General features: G+C 41.5%; 1 protein-coding gene across 5 annotated transcripts in view; it reads right to left on the bottom strand.

The window, feature by feature from the left end:
* Nucleotides 1–10207, bottom strand: part of ZNF407 (zinc finger protein 407) — a 667606-nt gene extending 657399 nt beyond the window's left edge. Inside the window, exon 1 of one of the 5 annotated variants that reach the window (XM_069094963.1) lies at nucleotides 9863–10207. The gene's annotated coding sequence lies outside the window, so the exon portion shown is untranslated. Of the gene's footprint in view, nucleotides 1–9189; nucleotides 9744–9862 lie in introns of those variants that run through there. The other 4 variants (XM_069094962.1, XM_069094964.1, XM_069094965.1 and 1 more) reach the window with 4 other exon arrangements.
* Nucleotides 10208–10926: the final 719 nt, after the last annotated feature.

The following is a 10926-nucleotide window of genomic DNA, read 5'->3' as shown; positions in this document are numbered from 1 at the left end:
TAATGTAGCGTGTAGCGCAGGGGATCACCTTCACTACAGTAGCAATCTCAATAGGGCTTATTTTCGGGGGAGGGCTTATTTTAGAGGAATCTTACACAGTAAGGGGAGGGCTTATTTTCGGGATAGGTCTTATTATCGGGGAAACACGGTACTACCTCAGTCAGACCAGACACTAAAATTATATCAAAGCAATCTAAGAACTTGATTTGTATTGAGCTTGTAATTCACCAGACTGCCTAGGTGTTTTTGACATGAACTGCTTCTTAGCCATATCTCTTCCATCCTATTCTTGAATGACTAATTTCTTAACCTAGGTGCTGGACTTCACATTTCACAGTCTTGTTATCTTATGGTAATAAGGTTGTGGAAATATTGCTGGATGCTGATTCAGGCATCTAACTTATTAGTTTTGCCTCCCAAATTCAAATCATGCCAAAATTTTCTAAGTACACCACCAATGCCCTTATTTTATTGACTACTCACATTATTAAAGAGAATAGGGCCAAGGGCAGAACCTTTGGCACTCAATCTGACCTCTATTCAGGTCAATATCACTATTTCATTAAGCAACTCCCTTGGGGCAGCCAGGTAGCACAGCGAGTAAGAGCACCGGCTCCAGTGTTGAGAACACCTCGAGATCGAATCCCGGGCTCAGACACTTAGCACCCACCCAGAAACACCTGGCCGTGTAACCTTGAGCAAGTTACTTAACCCCAATTGCTTAGGGGCAGCCAGGTGGCTCAGCGAGTAAGAGCATCGGCTCCAGTGTCGGGATGACCTGGATCAAATCCGGGCTCAGATACTCAGCACCACACCCAGAAATAATAACTGGCTGTGTAACCTTGAGCAAGTTACTTAACCCCAATTGCTTTAAAAAAAAAAAAAAAACAACTCCCTTTAGAACCAGTCAGTTACCCAGTTCTGAACCCAGATAAGTGAAGTATCATCCAGCCTACCTACATGTACATTATGAGATTCTGTAAAATACTTTTCTAAAACAGAGGAATACCTATGAATGAGGGAAGAGTTCATAACCAAAGAAAAGATAGAGGGGTTCACTAGAGAGTAATTCTGATTTCATAAAATTAAAAAGTTTTTACACAAATAAAACCAATGCAGCAAAAATTAGAAGAAAAGTAGGAAACTGAGGGAGAGGAGGGGGAGAATTTTATAGCAAGTTTCTCTAACAAAGGTCTCATTTCTCACGTATATAGAGAATCAAGTCAAATTTATAGGAACAGAATTGTTTTCCCAAATGATAAATGGTCAAAAGATATGAATAAGCATTTTTTAGAGAAAGATCAGAGCTATCAATAGTCATATAAAAATGCCTTAAATCATTAGTAATTAGAGAAATACAACACATCTTTCAGGTATCACCTCACACCTCTCAGATTGGTTAAGATGACAGAAAATGACAAAAACTGAAGGGGATGTGAGAAAATAGATACATTAGTGCACTATCTGGGGATAGTGATAGAGAATGTGCACTATTAGTGTACTATGCCATGAACTAGTCCAGTCATTCTGGAGTACAATTTGGAACTAGCCCCAAAGGGCTATGAAACTGTGCATACTCTTTGACCCAGCAATAGTACTACTAAGTCTATGTCCCAAAGAGATCAAATAAGAAAAAGGACCCAGATGTACAAAAACATAGGAGCTTTTTTTGTGATGGCAACAAACTGGAAGCTGTGGAAAGGCCCGTCAGTTGAGGGATGGGTAAATAAGTTATAGTATATGAATGGGATGGAATATTATTGTGGCATAAAAAAATGATGAAAGGGATGGTTTCAAAAGATCTGAGAAGACTTAGATGAACTGATGCAAAGTAAAGGGAGTACAACCATAACAATCTACACAGTAAGAGCAGTATCACAGAGATAATCAAGTATAAAAGACTTAGGAACTGATCAAAGTAATGCTCTACCACAACTCCAAAGGACTCATGAGATAAAATGCTATATACCTACAGAGAAGTATACAGAGAACTGATGAACTCAAAGGCAAGACTGAAACATTTTTTCTTTGCTTTTTTTTTTCCAGAACATGGCTAAGTTGAAATGTTTTGTATGACTTCATATGTACAGTGCATATCATATTTCTTGATTTCTCAATGAGTGGGGGGAATGGAAAAAGGGAGAGTATTTGGAACTAAAAATAAACATTAAATTAAAAATAAAATGGAGGAAAATTCTGTCCATGATATTCTTCTAATCTATCAGAGGATAGTAAGACTGTCAAAAACGAAAATAAGGTCAACCTAGCACAACCTGTTCTTCATGACTCCATGCTTGCAGATTCCCTCAGTTAACAGTAAAGGGCTTAAAAAATAATAAAAATAACAACAGTTGAGGAAACTAAGGTCCTGTTAAGTAATCTGTCCCAGGTCACAAAGCTAGTCATTTAAATCTTTAAATAGAATTTATCTTCTGACATCCAATCCAGCAAGCTTCCATTATAGGTCTCACTACATATTCTCCTGTTCAAGAAGCTGCAATGTCTCCTTATTACCTCTAGGAAAAAATAAAAACTCCTGTTTGGAATTTAAAGGCCTGCACAACTTGGTACAACTTATCTTTTCCACATACATAACATTACATTTCCTATCATCATGCCTTCGCATACATAACTGCCCTGTCATACCTGATAGTCTCCCTCTGCCCTTTTAAATCTTGTTATTCCTTTAACACAGCCTTAGTCCCCTCCAAGCGGCCTTCCTAATTCCACAGCTGTTACTGCTCTTTCTCACCCTTCAATATTACTTTGTACAAATATTTGTATTCACTTCTGTGCACACATATTATATTCCTCCAGTCAAATGTAAGCTCCTCGAAGGCTTTCTGTCTTTGCTACCACAGTACTAGCATACCTAGAAACTTAACATTTGTTGAACTGAACTGAGTAATTCGGTTTCTATTCCTTTATTTGGAAGGTTGGGGGAGGTCCTTTTCCCTCCCCAGTTCAGATTGGCATTAGAGGGATATTTGGTTTTTAGAACTAGCCTCTAAGAATTCACCCTGGGGCAGATCCTCCTGGCCAAAAAGGCTTTGTGTATAGGCCAAGAAGGCCAAAATGTTTTCATTATCCAAGGATCAGTCTAGCAAAGTTCTCAAGTGCCACCAAAAGAATGTTTGACATCACATGTTTTCAGCCACAAAAATCATGAAGGTCTTTCTGAAGTCATACAGAGGTTTTGCTCTAGATTAATGGGGAAACTACCCACGCTAATGAAATCATGGATCCTTAAGAAAAGTATTTTATTATATTTTAACATTGAGCATGGGAGGGGTTGTTTATGGATTTTGTTGTTGGTCACTTTTGACTTCAGGTAAACTTATTTTCTATGGAGAAAAACAACTATATCCAACAAATGAAAGAAGTTGAAACTCACCTCACTTATATTGCCATGAAAAAATAAACTACTTCCTTCCCTCCTAAAAGTAGTACAAACTTAAGAGGTTGGTAACACGTTTTGTTTTGGTTGCATTTTATATACAACAATTCTATCAATGCAGGAGGGAAGTAGACTTGAAGAGCAGACAACTTCCCATCAATTATAAACCAACAGGTATCTTTCTCCACTGACATATGCTCTATGACACAGGTGTCAAAATGGAAGACCACAAAACATCCAAGCACTTCGAGATTAAAATGTAATTAGGATTATAGCAGCACTTTTTATAATAGCTGAGAATTGGAAACAAAGCACAGTATCAGGGAATGACTAGGCAAGTTGTGGTATATGAAAAGTAATGGAATATTACTATGCTGTTAAGAAGTGATGTATATGATGAATACAGAGAAGTATGGAAAGGTCTGTATGAAGTAATGCAGAGTAAAGAAAGTAGAGCCAAGAAAATAGACAAAGAACTACAACAATGTAAATGGAAAGAATGACATCAAAAAATCAAAAGTAAATGTAACAAAATTATAAAGATCAAGCAGGACTTGAATGAAAAGATATTCAAATATACCCCCAACCCACCCCATCATGGAAGTTGGAGGTTCATGGGTATTACAAATTGTACATGTTTTCAGCCTTTTTCAACATAATAATCAAATATTCTGATTTTTTTTTCCAAAAAGAAAAATAGCTTTTGTCATATGAGATGGCTCTCTGGAAAGGAGAGAGAAGAAATAATTGGGATAATTATGATGATGTAAGAAACAGAAAATATTAATAAAAACTTATTTTTTAATTGAGAAATGCTTAATGAAATCAATAAAAATACAAAAAATAAAATAGATAATAGATAATGTTAATCTGTAGTTTTCTAAGTCCATATTTGACCTGTAGTTTGACATTACTGTTCTAAGAGACTCCACTTCAACGTGGCACTAATTTCCATAGTTCCTTGACCTAAGCAAAGGAAATTGGGTGCTACTGCTGGGTCTGATCCTCTCAGAATTTTGCACTCATGTTTTCCTCCTTCAACATATAGACTGAATTTCAGTCTAAGACTGGCTTGGCTTAACCTCATTATCTTTTCCCCAAAAACCAAATCCTTCTCCAAACTTCCCTATTATTGCTGATCCTTACTTCTTTTTTTTCCTTCCTTCTTGAAGACCAGTAACCTAGATTCACAACTTCAATATTATCCTTTAATCTTCCCTCTCCTCATTGCATATATATACAATCAGTGTTCAAATCTTGACCTTTCTATCTCCACAAAATCTCACCTCTCAAAAACTTCCCCTTCTCCACTCACACAGCCACAAACCTAATTCAGGTCTTTTTCCCTGGACTACTGCAAAGTATCCTAATTGGTCTCCCTGCTTCATGTCCTTCCCCTCTCCAATCATCTTCCACATAGCTACCAAAGGGATTTTCCTTGTTCAAAAATCTAAATACATCATCCCCTCCTTCCTCCAATAAATAAAGCTCCTTATTATTCCTAGGATCAAATATAAATTCTTTTGTTTGGTATTTAAGCTCTTTGAAAACTGGTATCTTCCTATCTTTCCAATATTCTTATACATTACGCCGTACTACACATATTCTGTAAAGCAGTCATACTGGCCTACTTGCTCTTTCTCACATAAGACATTTAATCTCTTCTTTCATTTCCTTTGCAATGGCTGCCCTCCCTGCCTGGAATGCTCCTTCTTCCTCTCTGTAGCTCTTAGGATCCCCAGCTTCCTTTAAGACTCAAATCAAACACCACTGTCTACCAATCTTTCCAAGTCCTTGTCCTCCCACCCCCAGTTACTACTGCCTTCTTTTCTAAGGTTACCTTGAATCTTCTTTGTATGTACCTTTTATATACATATGTGCATATGTGTGTGTATAGTTGTTTAGTCATTTTTTAATCATGTCTGATGCTTTGTAACCCTTTTGGGAGTTTTCTTGGCAAAGATACTAGAATGCTTTGCCTTTTCCTTCTCTAGATCATTTTACAGATGAGGAACTAAGATAAAAAGGGTTAAGTGATTTACCCAGGACAGCTAGTGTCTGAAGCCAGATTTGAACTCAGGTCTTTCTGACTCCAAACCCAGAACTCTATCTGTGCCACCTAGCTTTTACTCCTTTACTTACACACACACACACACACACACACACACACACACACACACACACACTATGTGTGTATATATGTACATACACACATACAGGCATGTTCATATGCATATACATATATACACACACACATATACATCTCCCCCATTAGAATGTTAGCTCCTTTGGGACCGAGATTGTTTTCACCTTTTCATCGTATCCCCAGATTTTAGTAAATATTGTTAACTGACTGAATTATCTGCCAAATCCTTTCTGCCACTGTGGACAACAAGAGGTTTCCTTTCCCCTCCCCAAGTATTTGTATTGTAGTCACTGACAAAAATCTCTACAAAAACCAATTATAAAGTTGTAAAAGAAAAATACTGTTTAGTAGGCACCCTACTCTCCCTTGATTTCTGTGGCCAACCCAATACTCATCAGCCCACTCCAGCTCCAGTCAATATAATGACTATAGCAGGTCCAGACAGGGAACTAAGAAGTTAAGTCATAGGACTAAGGAGAGGAAAGAAGAAAAGAGCTATTTGAGTTACTATAGATTCAGACCATCACAGGCCAAAAGGTCCAAATAAAATAATAGATCCTGAGTGAATCTGATGAAGGTGGAACCTCAACCTGTCAAGTCAATCCCAACCCAATTCTGCTCATTCTAACTCAAAATGACCTACATATATCTAGACTCAAAGACCACTTCCAACCAACTCAAGCTTAACTCTGTTGGATCAACCCCAACTCAAACATCCTCTAATGAGACAAATGGACTAACCTTAACCTAATCTGACTCCACAAATCTTACCAGATCCATGGAGGGACCCTAAATTTGACAATAAACAAGTGAGAACCAATTCCCATAACAAATTATTAAGTAACTCAAACATAATACTACAGGCACAGAAGAGAGGCAACATGATATAATAGATGCGGAAATGGATCTGATGTACTGCCAAAAGACATGGATGCAAATCCCCTATCTGTTACTTACTAGCTCAACAATAAATCCAACATTTATTTTAAAAATTACCTATATTCCAAGCACTTACTAGGCAGTGGAGATACAAAGACAAAACTAAAAAAAAAAATTTTCTGTGCCCTCAAGGAGTTTGTTTACATTCTATTAGAGAAATAAAATTGAGTAGATTGGATCATTTATTAACCTGTATGACTTTAGGCAAGTCACTTAACTCCTCTGCACTTAAGTTATCTCATCTACAAAAATAAGGAATAATAATGCTCATACAACCCTGCCACTCCCACCCCCTCAGAGCTGTGAGGGAAAAGCTTTATAAACTGGAAAACATTTTTTAAAGTATATTTTTATAGTATACTTTTCTCAGCAAAGAAAAAAGAGGTTATGTAATAGGAAACAAGTAACTTATTCTGAAACTGTACTTTCTCCTCCAACCTCCCAAAAGGAACCAGAGTAGAAATAAGAAAACTAGGGTTTTCTCATTGACTGGCAGAAGGCCCCACCCTCTACAGTACTGACCTTTCCCCTTAAAGTTGTTACCATCAGGACAACTATATCTACTATTAAGTTCTGCTTGTGAGGTTCCTTTCCCCAGGACTCAATTCCTGTGGTAGCAGACACTACATTATCCATGAAAGCCCCAAGAGTTTCACCACCACTAGGCATCTTTTTACTGCCTTCCATAAACAATAGTAATCATATCATCAATTACGAGACAAGTTATTGTCAATATTTTCAGCCCCATTCCTGATAGTGGCAAATGCTGACAAGGGTAGCAGTGTAGGAAAAAATTCTAGAGAACCTGAAGGTTTAGCTCTCAATTGTTAGGAGCCTAAAAAGAGAACAAAAATTAGCAGTCAACACAGGAAAGGGATTGACAGTTGCTAGGAGAGGCTAAGCTAGGCCAATTAACAGACATTTCTAGGTTGGGGAGGAGGAACACAAATAACACAAAGGGAATTCTCCCCCTTATTGGATTCTTTTCCCTCTTGCTATTTTATGATGCCCTGAAGCTTCTACCAGATCAAACTCTATCATGGAAGCTATTTAGCCATTGCACCTGGGTGGAATCTGAAAATCGGTCATGAGTTAAAAGCGAAAGAAAAGGGCACAGGCTACCTACCACTCCTGGCAACACCAGGATGACCAAGCCTCTAGCACCCTAAGCCATTCTAGTATTACTCAATCTCCACTTCCTCCTAGCCCTCTCAATCTATATCATTTCTACTTAAAATAAACTGATTCTGAGGAAAATATTTGAATAGAGATACTGGTGCCAACCTTGTGAAGGATCTAAAAATTTTTCCCTAATGCACATCTGACATGTGCACATGCAGCACTGTGGAGCAATAGGAAAGTGAATCAAAAAGACATGAGCCACTTTGACTTAAGAGATAGCTAAGGTAATTACAAAGGTAGCAACAAAAATTACTATCAAGCTTACATGTGAGTGTAAAATTCAATCACTATAAAATCACGCATTGCATTAAATGAGTACTTCTCGTTGTCTTTTCCCTTCTTATTTGGTCATAAAGCTAATAGTTCTGCCCACCAAAACTCACTACCTTGAAATTTACTAAGCCTAGAAACTAATAAGTTAATCTTTTCCACTGATTCATCTCGGATAGTGTAACCCTACCTCCAGGAAAATGGGCAGTGATAAACAGAAAAGGACTAGAGATCCAATACTCTGAAGTGTGTATCACAATAAAAGGATGGCAAAATAGAAGCTTGAAAAAAGTCTGAAAGTGGAAATCAGCTGGAACCATATAAAACTATAAAACAGCAACAGCTAGAATGTTCTGAGGTAGCCACCAGATCTCCTAGTTGACTTAATGAAAAATAGAGATATGTAAGCATGTTCACCATGTTCACAAGAACAAGAGTTCTTGTGGTGATGTTCCTAGTCATCAATCCTGCCACAGTAGGTAATAATCAACCATTCACCAACATCTGAATCACACAAAAAAAGCCTAAGTGGTAGTGCAGACAAGGGGTGGCGTGTAATAGTAAAAAACAAAAACAAAAAAAACCAGTGGCTGAAGACCTTAGTGTTAACTTTTAATCTCCAGGCTTATACAGAATTTTTTATTCAGAGGAGAATAGGGAGTAATAACCAGACTTCACATTCTCTGAGGTGCAGATGCAGGAGAGTACCTGTGGATGGAGAAAGGAATGATGTCCCACACTACAACCCTCCCTCCAAATTGTGTGCTGACAGACACTGCAACCCAGAAACCTGCGCCTGCACAGAGGGAACGTGAAGGTGGTTAGGGTTAGAAGGGAGGGAGAGGTAATAATCTCCATCAGCCTCAACTGTGATGTGAAGAGGGAGAGAAGGGTGGAAGAAGGCTCAGGAGAATGAATTATACCTAGAAAAAAAGGCGGAGGATAGAGAGAGAAAAGGTGAGAAGACCGAAGGAGGAAAGAGAAAAGAGAGACAAGCATCGGTGGGAGGAATAGAGAAGAGGGGGAAAGGGAGAGATGGAGAGGAGGGAGAGAAGGAGAGGAGGGAAAGGGAGGGGAGAGGGGGAGGGATGAAAAGGGAGAGGGAGGGGGGAAGGAAGAAGGAGCGAAAGGCCCCAGCGGAGATCCTGGCGGCGAGCTGCCCCTGCCCGCGATCCCCACGCCGCCGCTGGGGCTCAGCCCAGACGGCGGAGGGTCCCCGCCCCCAACCCCCCGCCCTAGCCAGATAATAACTTACCTGTTTGCTGGCTGAATCGCTCCTGTTCTCCCCTCTGACTGACTCCTCCGGCTCACCGTCTTCCCTTCGGGGAGGAGGCGGGACTTCTTGTCCCGCAGTTGAACGACTTCCGGCGAGAGCTGGACTACCCGATCCGGGAGGGAGGGCCAGATACTCAGGCCAAGAAAGTAAAACCTGGTGCTGAGCCGGCGAAACCGACGTCACTGAGAAAATACCGGCTTCTACCTTCTTGTCCCAAGCAGCCGGCGGCCCAGAACACTGTCCACGATCAGGTCTTCTAGTTCCCGCCGGAAGCCACACAACTTCGGGACCGGAAGTCCCGCCCCTTAAGCTAAGAGAAGACGGCGAGTCAAAGGAATCAATCAGAGGGGGAATCGAGGAGCTAGAGAAAAGCGTGAGGCCGCAAGTTAAAGTTTTATCTGGCCGGGGCACGGGAGCCTCTGAGGGTGGTACTGAGATTGCCCGCTTCGGGCCACTTAGGAAGATCGCGGGACCGGGGCCGCTGGGCATCCGGGTCCCGGCCAGGGGCGGTTCCCCTCCCGCTTTTTCCCTCTCCTTCCTCTTCCCCCACCTCGGCTTCCTCCCAGTCCCGCTCTCTGCTCCCCATATCCACCTCCAGCCCTGAAAACCCCCTTCCCTGCTGGCCCCGAAGCCCTTCCAGCGTGACCCCTACGGGCGGCCCGTGGACGGTGCCTGAAAAACAATCAAGTCCATGGTCAGCTTCGCAGGAACGGCCCCGGTCACGGGCCGGCCCTGGCACGCTGTCCCTCCGCTCGCTCGCTCGCTCTCTCGTTCTCTTGGGTGGGCGCGGCGGGCGCTCGCTCAGTGCTCGGGGCGGGGTGGCGGCCAAAGACGGGTGACCCGGATGTGTTTGTCCGACGCGCCCGTGAGATCGCCGCCGGTTTTCCTTCCTCCGGCCCCGGAGCTGCTGCTGTCGCCGTCCACACCTTCACCACGCCGGCTCCCCCGGGTCCAGGTTTGAGCAGGGATTCAGTCCTTGGTTCAAGGACACCCGTTTTCGGGCTGACCCCGGGAGGGGCCGCTGGTGTGAAGCTCCTTGGGGCGCGGTTAGTCTCCGGTGCATCTCCCTGGGTGGAAAATGGGCCATTGAAGTGACTGCAAATGCTTTCGCGTATTTAAACTTTGCCAAATCACGAGCTGTATGAATTTAAACTGTGTAGTCCGTTAACATAACATGTCCCAGTTTCTCATTTTGTGACCTGGGGGAAAGCAAGCTTCCACAAGTGATGTCCATGCCCTGAGAATCCCAGAAATGCCAGCTCTGGGAAAGCTGGCATTTCTAACTCCTCTTAATTACAGTTACTTACCTGTTTTTAATTTACTTTTAATCTCGTTTGAAGTTTGCGCTGTATATATTTGTTTGCATGTTGTTATCATCTATTTGATTGTAAGCTCTTTGAGGTCAGGAATATCTTTTCATCTCTTTGTTTCCCAGGCTCTTAGCACTGGGGCCTGATCCAAATTGGGCGCTTAAAGATTGTTTATTGGAATTGGATAGCTTGTAAGTTGCCTTAGCTTAAGAAGCCAGTGTACCTGGGTCGTTCCCAATCTTGGCCCTGCTATTTAATACCTGGGTGACCTTGGGCAAGCCCCTTAACTTCGCTGGACCTGTTCCACATTTGTAAAGTGAGGGGGTGGACCCCTAAGGTCCCTTCTGCTTCCAAATGAGATACTAAGACTTTAGTCTAGTGGCTAGATTATAGCCAGATGCAGAGA

Source organism: Petaurus breviceps, unplaced genomic scaffold (assembly GCF_028583685.1).
Source record: "Petaurus breviceps papuanus isolate PSGF00001 unplaced genomic scaffold, PetGlider_PUasm1.0 224, whole genome shotgun sequence".
Lineage (NCBI taxonomy): Eukaryota > Metazoa > Chordata > Mammalia > Diprotodontia > Petauridae > Petaurus > Petaurus breviceps.
The sequence above is the reverse complement of the archived record's forward strand: the minus strand, read 5'-3'. Positions and strand labels throughout refer to the sequence as shown.